Source organism: Athene cunicularia (assembly GCF_003259725.1).
Source record: "Athene cunicularia isolate RWA chromosome 8 unlocalized genomic scaffold, athCun1 chr8_part1, whole genome shotgun sequence".
Lineage (NCBI taxonomy): Eukaryota > Metazoa > Chordata > Aves > Strigiformes > Strigidae > Athene > Athene cunicularia.
In genome coordinates, this window is record NW_020799109.1 from 20,968,868 (window position 1) to 20,979,087 (window position 10,220).

The 10,220-nt window shown below is 39.0% G+C and overlaps 1 protein-coding gene across 2 annotated transcripts in view; it reads right to left on the reverse strand.

Moving 5' to 3' along the window:
• The window catches only part of FRRS1 (ferric chelate reductase 1), a 33,715-nt gene extending 23,501 nt beyond the window's left edge, over positions 1-10,214 (reverse strand). Inside the window, exons 1-3 of one of the 2 annotated variants that reach the window (XM_026853328.1) lie at positions 9,946-10,214; positions 9,740-9,821; positions 4,531-4,661 (exon numbers count right to left, since the gene is read on the reverse strand). The gene's annotated coding sequence lies outside the window, so the exon portion shown is untranslated. The remainder of the gene's footprint in view (positions 1-4,530; positions 4,662-9,739; positions 9,822-9,945) is intronic. The other variant, XM_026853329.1, reaches the window with a different exon arrangement.
• Positions 10,215-10,220: the final 6 nt, after the last annotated feature.

Consider the following 10,220-nt stretch of genomic DNA (forward strand, 5'->3'; position numbering starts at 1 on the left):
CGTCCGGAGACACGCGAAACAGCCCTCAGGAACCGGTGTGAGTCCCCGGGAGGGGTGGGCTCCTGGGAAGCGTGTTAAGGGCATGGAGTTTCTTTGCAGTCTCCAAACGGTGGAGGTGTTGATGAATGTCCTGGCTCTACAACTGGAGTCTTGCCCCGTAGGCTTCACTGAGAGAAGGGGATCCTTGTAAAAGCCTGCAGAGCTCGTGTGCGGTGCTATTCATATGCCTAAAGGTGTTCACGTGTACGGGCCTGCAACAACAGGTTTTTCGTATCAAGAAAGCAAATAACTGGCTGTAACTGGGGGTTTGTTGGCAGAAACCTCAGTTATTTACACGAGCTCCTCTGAGTTCTACTTTTCTTCATTTTATTCCAAGTCCTCAGTTGCTTGCAAATCAAAGCAGCACAAAAAGGAAATTATTTAATGAATATCCAAAAGGAATTTTGCCTTCCCACAGAACAGAAATATTGTGATTCTGTTAACAAACACCTTGACTGGAGGGCTCTTGCTTATTAGGTCTGAGCAGTGCTAGTGATTTCAATACTACTTCAGCCATGTTTCTTTAGAAAGTACTTAGCAGTACATAGCAGACTTGCAAATGTTCTGTTAGTGTTCCACTGTTTTCTCAGTTTCTATAAAAGCAACATTAACTTTAGAGGTACTCTGCAATAGCATATTATGAGATATATTTAATATGAAAAAACTACTTTGCCTAATGAGACAAATGATTTGACTGTTACACTTGTATTATCGTGCTCAGAAGTCACTGGGAAGCTGACATCTCACTAAGTGTACAGCGGCTGAAGAAACATAACACATAATCAGTAGTTTAAATATGGGTATTTCCCCCTAGCTTAGGAAAAAGAAAAAACAGTTTACAACAGCCATTCATAAAGCCCCCAAACTATGAAAGAGTTTGATAAAATTGTAAACCCAAATACATACATGCTTTATTAAGTGCTTGTGTGTTTCTAATTAATTTATGCTGATTAAAAATAGCCTTCCTTGCAAATACATTATTAGTATGACAAACACTCACAAATACGCTCTACAGTATGAAAACGGGTCATCACAGTGACCGATATTCTTGACAATATTTAGGTTCATAGACACAGATTATAGTGGAATTAATATCAAAATATTAAGATCTTATTTTAGGGTCTTGGCTCACTGACAAAATGGTGTGTATATGTCTGAAACAAAAAAGATGTGGACAGGCTGGAGATCGTCCAAAGATCATCACAAAGATGATCAAGGGACTGGGTAGCCTGCCATGTGAGGAAAGGCTGAGAGAACTGGGTTTGTTCAGCCTTGAGAAAAGAAGGCTTAGGGGAGACCTTACCACCATGTTCCAGTATATAAAGGGTGGCTATAGAGAAGATGGAGACTCCATTTTTACAAGGAGTCACGTGGAAAAGATGAGGGGAAATGGGTACAAGTTACTCCTGGGGAGATTCCATGTGGACACAGAGGAAAATTTTTCACAATGAGAACCATCAGCCACTGGAATAATCGCTCCAGGGAAGTGGTGGATTCCCCAACACTGGACAGGGTGCTGGGCCATCTTGTCTAGACTGTGCTTTTGCCAGGAAGGGTTGGACCAGGTAATCCTTGAGGTCCCTTCCAACCTGGTATTCTACGATTGTTATAAATATAAGATATATGGTAGTAATTTTCTCATTAAGACCCACAAGGAGGGATGAAAATGTGAGCTACATTCCTGTTGGAAACTGTAATCAGAGTTTAAGAAAAAAATTCATTTATCTGTGAAAAGTAAAGTGGGTAAGAGAGGGAATACTCTTTTGCTTCTCATTTTATAGCTTCTCTTATTTCAGGTGTTAGGTACTGCCAATGAGCTATAAAGCAGGAAAACCAGGAAAACACCAAGAGAATCAGGATAAAACAATTACTCTTTGACTACAAATACCCATATTCCTTCTGCATCATCAATCTGTCTGGAAGGAGTCTTTTCAGACATACTAATCTCCTTTAAAAAAAGAGGGATGGGGCTTAGTTTTTAGTATTCCTGCAAGCCTGAAGAGAGATAAAGTTGTGTAATCTACTATTGAACTATGTCAGAGGATGACAATGTCAGGTGGCAAATGAACAATGTAACATGAAAAGAAGCCAATGACTTCTTTTGCATAGTTTGTTACAGGATCTCAAGGAAGTAAGTAAAACTTGTAATTTTGAAAGCAACAGCAATTTCATAAAGGAAACTTCATGCTGAGTATATAAAGGGGAATTTATGTTGCTTAAGAACTGAGGAAACAAGTAAAATATATATAATTTTGGAAATTGAATATTGTGCGGTCCAAGGCATATACTGATAGCTATGCTATCTTTTAAGCCCAAAGTAATATGGAAAACAATAAGCCATTGAAGCTAGGTCTGAAGAGAACCCATGTTATTATGTGGTTCCTTGTAATCAATTTTTCTCTTGAGTATGAAGCCAACTATGCAGCAAAACTGTGGTATTTTAGGAGGTCAGCCCTTGCTCAAGTTTCATATATGTGTCTACTAAGCAAATGTGTTACTGGCAAGATTATCACAGTAAAACCTCGCGTGAGTTCAAATCAAGTGATGTGCAAAAAGGCTGCATCCCTATCATATTGTTTTGATGAGGGATAACTTAGATCTAAGAAGATTTTGTTACTATTTTGATATATTGACATGCGTTTGAAAAAGTGTATTTAGATTTGGCAGAATACATGCAGGATACTGGTCTTCCTATGAAGGTAACAGTCCTGATATTTATTCACCTCACTTGTGTATCCTACACTTACAGGGCTAGACTTCAGAATTTTTCAAGCTTTTCAGCATTATTGTCTTGGCTAAATATGTATTAGGGAAATAATAACAATAATATTCCCTTATTTTTCCTACCAAAGCAATTTGCATATGCTTTTTTTCTTCCCCAAGGAGATGGGAAAGTTGAGTCAATAAAACAATCCTGACCATCTAAAAGGAAGTAAATTATGATAAAAGTCACAATGTAGGATAACATTTTTCTCCATAATTAATTAATTCTTTTTCCTTGAGCTTTGGCACTGTTTCACACTTAATCATTTTTACCAACTGACTTACTGTTAACCTGCAAACTAGGTAAGTGTATTCCACTAATCTCCAGAAATATCCTTTTATTGTATGCTTCTCTTTGGGGTTTAATCCTCTCTACTAATCAGTCCTTTCTACTTTCACTATTTTTAATTTTTTTTATGTCACACATAAAAATTAACACTTGGAAACATACGAAAGTACTTGTTTACCTAGAAGTAAAAGAAAAAAGCATTTTACGGCTTTCAGACATTTACACTAACTAGCCACCTGGTGGCATTAGCCACTAAGTAAAACAAGGTTTTCCACGTGACTACACAGAAACTTGCTTTCCTTTTGTAACTATTCTGACACATCAACAGCTTAAGTACACCCACAATAGCTTTCCACGAAAATGTGTGTCGACTTTGATTTAAAGCGAATTTTTTCAAAAAAATAATTCCTTGCTTATCTGAAATTAAAGAATTAAGTTTGATTCCCTGATATCAATATGAGCCAGGTGTTTATAGCTGCTATGATACAATGACAACTTGCCACTTTTCTGAAAGAGTCTCTACTTAATTCAGTGCACAGCACAATTAAATAAATGGATAAAGGACAGCAATAATTTTACCAACTTCAAGGCATGTAGGCCATCTCTCTATCTGATGCACTATATTGAAGCTTTATCTAATAAAAGTACTGAATTATTAACTTTATTGTTTTCTATATTTTTCACCACTTCTATGGTGCTTTTTAAATTATTAATTTTATTCTGTTACTGAGATCTGATGAGATCTTATTATCCCATTTCACAGGGAGCAAAGAGCTTGCTGACAAAAGCATTGACCTGGAAGTGCTTCAGTTTAAGGTACTTTAGACCTGATTACACAATTCATAATGTGAAACTATGAGATTAATTGAAATCTAGTACAATGCTCTTCCACACACCGATCAGGTTTTTTTGCCAGCCAATCTCAATTTCACTCTGTGCCACAATTTTTTTTCCTCTTACCTTTCACTCGGACTAGGAACTATTTTTCCCACTCATTTTCATCTCATTGGTCCTTTCACAGACAACTTATTTTCAGTTTTTCACCTTTTTCTCAGTAGCTCTCAATTTGTCTCCTTTATGGCTTATAAATGCATTCTTTGGTCAGACCTGGTATGTCCATGGGTTTTGTGGTTGCTCTGTCTTGAAGCACAAGAAATCGTTCTGTAGGGATGATGCATGATGCACAATGCTGTTAGTTGTAGCAACATGTGAGTTAGCACATGCCCAGTACCTCCGTGGGGGAACCGTGTGGTGATGTTTGAGTATGCTCAGTAGGAATGCTTGCAGGGATTTTAGCTCTTACTTTAGCAAGTCTCACCTAAATGCTTGCAGAGACTTTCAAAAGCTAATCAGCTGGTTAAGATTGTGACAGAGCTGGTAAAAGGCACATCCAACATGGGAGAATTGTGAGAAGAATATGAGAGAAGATTGTTTCATACCAGCTTTCAAGTCCTATAAGCAGCAGTCCTCACTTGATGAGCACAGGGGAATATCAAATGAGGTGTAAGTGACCCAGTCCAGAGATGCTATGGAAAGCTGCCTCCTGCAGAGCCAGGTTAGTACATAGTTTCTGTGGGAACACAACGGAAGATTGGTGAGAAGGGTTGTGTAAACACACTCAAGTGACTTGCAGCTGGGGTGCTGAAAAACAGTATCTCACTAATTGTTGTTTAGCCCTGTGTACTTGATAGGTAGAATGTCTGCGTTTAGATATTACAACATAAGCCTGTGAGAGGTTCAGAGGCACCCTATCAAACATAGGAAAGACCAAAGCACAGTGGAAAAATATGCCTGCAAAAATCTGATATGTATAGGTGAAAGCAGTAGGTTCGAGATACTTTCTTTCTTCACTTCTTTCTGGCTAGCAAGGACTGAGCTCCGTGGTGCCTGCATCCCCACTTGCGTGCCTCCGCCCAGATGTTGCTGCGGAGATTCCCTAGGTCACGAGGTAACTAGAATGAATTTACTCTTTGCATTTCATCCATGGTTTTGTGGTTGTTTCTGCATCCTGTCTGTTCTGGCTCACAGTCTCTGTGCAACCCAGTACCTCCAAGGACATTCCAGACTTTGGGGAAACCTGCTGCACAGCATCTGCAGTCATCCAACAAACATGTTACTGGCATACTCTTCGGCAAAACATCAGTACTGCACTACTGTCTGAGGCAGTGATTCCTCCACCAGCAAGAATCCAGCTGGTGTGGTAAGCCAGTGGTTTGCACTGGTAAAATACTCTAAAAAGGCTGATCAGCAGCAGCAGTTTGTCACAACATACAGCAGTAATTCCTGGCTCCTCTGAGTTCACATGGGAGCTGCTGCCCAGTTACGAGCAAGCTACTTACCATCAGTCACCCTAAACTCAAATTCATGGCTAACCAAAACATCTGATTATATCAATAGGACACATATTAAGTAAGGACTTTGGATTTCTGGCAGCAGTGTAAGATCAAACTTTGGAGTTCTGGTAGCAGCGTTTAGTGATGTAACTGTAAATGCTGAATTAGGTACATTGATTGCGATATAGCAAAAGATTTGCCAGCCTGAATTTTAGCTTTGTAGCATTCTAGCACAAACCACACTTGCATCATTTTCCCTGCTCTTCCTTGTCATATTTAACTTGGTGCTAGAATTGAAAAACGGGTTGAAAGGAGGCCTGGGACTGAAAGTGATTTGGCAATGAGAAATCAGGAATTTGTCCCAAGGCATGAAGATGAGGAAGAGATTAAAATTATCTTTTAAAACAAATGCTTGCTGTAGTCGTACATTTGGCGAAATATTCTCCTTCTGCAACATATTACAGCATGGTAGACTATTTAAATTACTATGGCTTGAAGTCTATCTGTGCTGAAAGATTACAAAGCAGACCCACAGACCTCAGTGTTAGCTTTCAGATAATCTCAGGTTATGTGGAACTAGTATGTAGTTATTTCTTTGCTTAAGAAATCAGATGCCAGTTTTATACAACAGACACAAGTGCAATCAGTTGTTTACTATTTGATCTTAAAGATCTGTCTAGATAAGATTAAAGGGTTGTTATTTTAATGGACCAGGAAAATATCCATGATAATTTCACTATAGTTTGATAGAGTAGAAGGAAGCATTTTAAAGAAAATGGAGTGTGCAAGAGACACTTGTTAAATATTTATTTTTGAGGAGGAAATATAAAACTTAAAGAGTAGATCTGCTTGATAAAACACTACTAGAGTTCCTTTAGGAATAGATACTCTGAAGTGTTAAATCTCAGCATATCTCACCATTGTTATATGGAACAATTTACAGGAAGATGGAAGTGCTGGTAGTGATTCAGCCAACTGTTGTAATATGTTCTCATTGTAAAAAAAAAAATCGGCCCAGTACACACGAATTTATTTTACATTTAACTAAATTAAATGGTACAAGAACACTTAGTTTAAAATTTTGTTTGCCAAGTCACCACACTTGCAGAATATTATTAATATCAAATTAATGTGATGCTGTTAGCTAAAGCATAGTCAAATGTATCTTAAGCAATTATGTGAAAAACTACATTTAACTATAACAGAATTTTTTAAAGATAAATGCACTGAATTTTACAATTTTCTATTAAAAATTAATAGCAGTCTAACTTTACACAGGCATTAAAGCAGAGAGCATTGATTGAGGTCACACAGTAATAGAATGGCCAAGCTGGGAGTAAAAAAACCCGAAAAACGTTTCTGCAATCCAAGAATTCATGATGAGAGCAGGTTCATCTTTGAAAGGTCAAACCAACACTGCCAAGTAACTAGAGGAAAGGGCATTTACATATTCAGTAAGAACAAACTGCACAGGCTAGTATCCTAGCCTTTCCATCTCATCCGATTTCTTACCTATATAGACATTTTTATTCTAGCCTACTATTTATTCCCTGCCTATCAGGCTATAAGTTTACTTATGTAGAACAGATTTTTTAAAAATAGGTTACAGGTGATTACTTCAATGTTCTGACGAATATTTTCTCTCAGTACTAGATTCTAATATCCAAGGCCATATGTAAATTCCTTCTGGGCATGTAATGTGTCTAAGAACAGCATTTGTTTTCAGTCACTGCATAGCAAAGATCTAACTCACAGAAAAGACTGCAGTCTAATCAAATTGCAGAGATACAGTTTTAAAGAAAGGAGCTTTCTTTCAAAATCAGGTTTGCATTTCTGGATGAGATCTCCCCATTAGAAGACAACAGCTAGACAGAAGATTCAACATCTCCTAAGCTTCCTATTGTTAGAACAATAGCACAGTGTTAATGCATGAATTTACAGGTCATGAGCGTGGGGCACTGAGAAAAACTGTGCTGTCACTTTAAATTTTATGAAGTCTCATATCTCCTGCATACAGGCCAAAGGAATCTGCTTTTAATTTTAGTTAGATGTTCAGTTAAGTTCTGTGTGTGCTAGCTGGCTTTTATTGTTGTTATTGGGAGCTATTGTTCTGTTGTTAAAAAAAAAAAAAGTACTGTCATGTAAGTACTCTTAATTTCCCACACTTTACAGTCATGACCTTTAAAATAGGCATAAGCAATATGACGTGAGCATGATCTGACACCTAGTGAACAGGCTCCCCAAAGTGTATTGAGGCCACTGCTAGGTTAAGTGTTCTGTAATACTGTGTTGCAAAACAGAAGGGAGGGAGGGAGTACTGGGAAGGTGTAATGTAAAAGGACTGAAAAATTCTGGTATTAATGTGTTTGAAAAAGCTTGAAAATTATTTCCTGATAATGACATTGATATGGCATCCACTCTTATTTTGAAGCAACTATTGATCTTTTCCTGCTGTGGTGTATCACATCACACACAGACAAACTGCGAACAGAAGATAAAAATGGCACCGTGAAATCCACTGTTTAGATGCCAATGTAGCAAATGCCATTTGTGATTGCTGTGTCCTATACAATACCTGCAACACTAAATGGTAGCACTTATGCATGATGTTTTGCTGGTGTGGTTCCCATATTCAGAAAGCCTGCTCAATTTACATCTGTTAAATTAACACAGGCCCAAAGTCTGTAAAGGATGTGCCACCGTAAGAGGTGATGTTGATGGAGAAAGAATTAGGATAGTCTGCTCTGCTTTCCTGATTGAACTTCATCAAGAGACCTCCTATATTCATTTGCTATCTTTGTAATAGTATTGTTTTCACACTGAACTGAAGGCAAATGAAATTACACTCTTCTAATTATCGATTTAATAGTACTGTGTAGTGGATCAAGTCCTTCATTTAGACTGCTGGCATCCATTTAGCTACAATCACAGATGTTGGTCAAAATAACTGCTTCAGGATTTGAAATCAGGAGGCTGATTCAGGAGTCTCCTAATTATTTTTGTCTTGAGAAACTTAAAAATACTTTTTCATAAACTTGGATACATTTCAAAACCTGTCTAAATGCATAGTACAGTGGAGATGTGGTAGTGCAAACCTGGTGAGTAGGGTGAGTTTCCCTATTAGCTAGGGAAAACAAACGAGCTACATTTTAAAACTTGGCAGCAGTGATGAAATTGCCTTCAGTAATACCCTTTCGGGTTTTCCTTGCTTTTCACAAGGTATTAGCATGCACTTTAGGGTAACTATGCAAGGGACATGGCTACATAGGCTCTCTCAGAACTGTTCACTGCATAAGCAGCTCATAAAATGTCTAAGTCTCATCCTGTTTGCAGTATGGGACAGGACAATAGCAAGCCTGGAGGAAGACGCACTTGTGCAAGGCTCTGTGGCAGACCAACTGCAAAGTCACTTCCAGATACTGAAGCCTAATGAGGACCACAGCAAAGAGATGGTCCAAACCTCTTTCAATGATATGTCTTGGTTTGGGGCCTATGACTCCCATACCTGCTGGAGCTTTTTGTATTTACCCTTCCTACATTGTATCTTTACTGGGATGCATCCAACTCAGAGAAAACAGCCAGCATACCGGGAGAGCGGACCTTCTGCTATTTGCAAGTATGTCCTGTATACAAAGCATGCAGGCCAGCAAGCTGAGTAAGGAATAAGGGGACTAGAAAAGACAAGATGGGAGAATCTTGCAGGGCCCCCAGGAAATATCCTTGTAAAATAATCCAGACTGGAGATATCACGTTTGAATCATATCTGAATGAGTCTCACTGAGATGAATGTTAGGGGAACTGCACAAACACAGTGGGGCTTTGACTAGGCATTTTCGCCCAGTCTGTCTAGGGACCCTAATATTGTCAGGGGGCTTAAAAGTTGACATACTGACTTACACCCACATGAAAACCTTTCTCAACAATACCAAAAAATGTGAACTATAATGAGGAACAAACAGATTTCTTAGAATGTTCAGAGGGAGGAGCCAGTGAAGGAAGAGAGAAAAAAATTAACAATCAAAAGGTAACAAACTCAGTTTGAAATGGGTGGAAGTGTTTCCATGAATGTCAAGGCCTTTGGACTGCCCCTAAATGGATTGTATGAACACACTTTAGTAAGACACAGTTATAAGGGTATGGGATGACGTAAATGGTTAAGTATGGTGTATGAAGTATATGGTTAATTCTAAATTGTTTTGCAATTCCACAAAATATACCACCTTTGAAAGAAAAAAGCATTATAAACTGTAACAGAGTGACTGTAAATTGAGAAGCACTTTTTAATCGTAGTTCTAGGCGGTAAAAATAGACTGACCTTCCAAAGCTGCGAGGCTGACCTTTACAGTGCAGTTAATGACTTCAGTGGCGAGAGGCCTGGAGCAACTGCCCCAGATATTCTGCGATATAAAGCAATGGTAAGGGCTGTCTGGTGACAGCGGTTTGGATGACTGTGCTTCAAAACAAGGGTGGTGTGGGGTGTTTTGGTTGAGGGGTTTTTTTTTGGTTTTTAAACCACCTTACCTCTTGGTCAAAGACAGATCCCGGGAGTTTGTAGTCTTGTCCACATACTATATATAGCACTTAAACCCGAGCTGACATCATGTTTTTTCTACAGCGCAGCCTATCAGAAAGGAGCCGGCTGCCTGGCCGCTGTGTGCCCCGGGAGGCGGCGGGGCGGGAGCGCTGAGGAAGCCCCGCGGTGCGGCGTTGCCATCGCGGCGAGGGGCGGCTGGGCCCGAAGGTGCCAGCCGGGCTACTTCAGGCAGCCTTTAAAGTCGCATTTTCCTCAGCGGAAT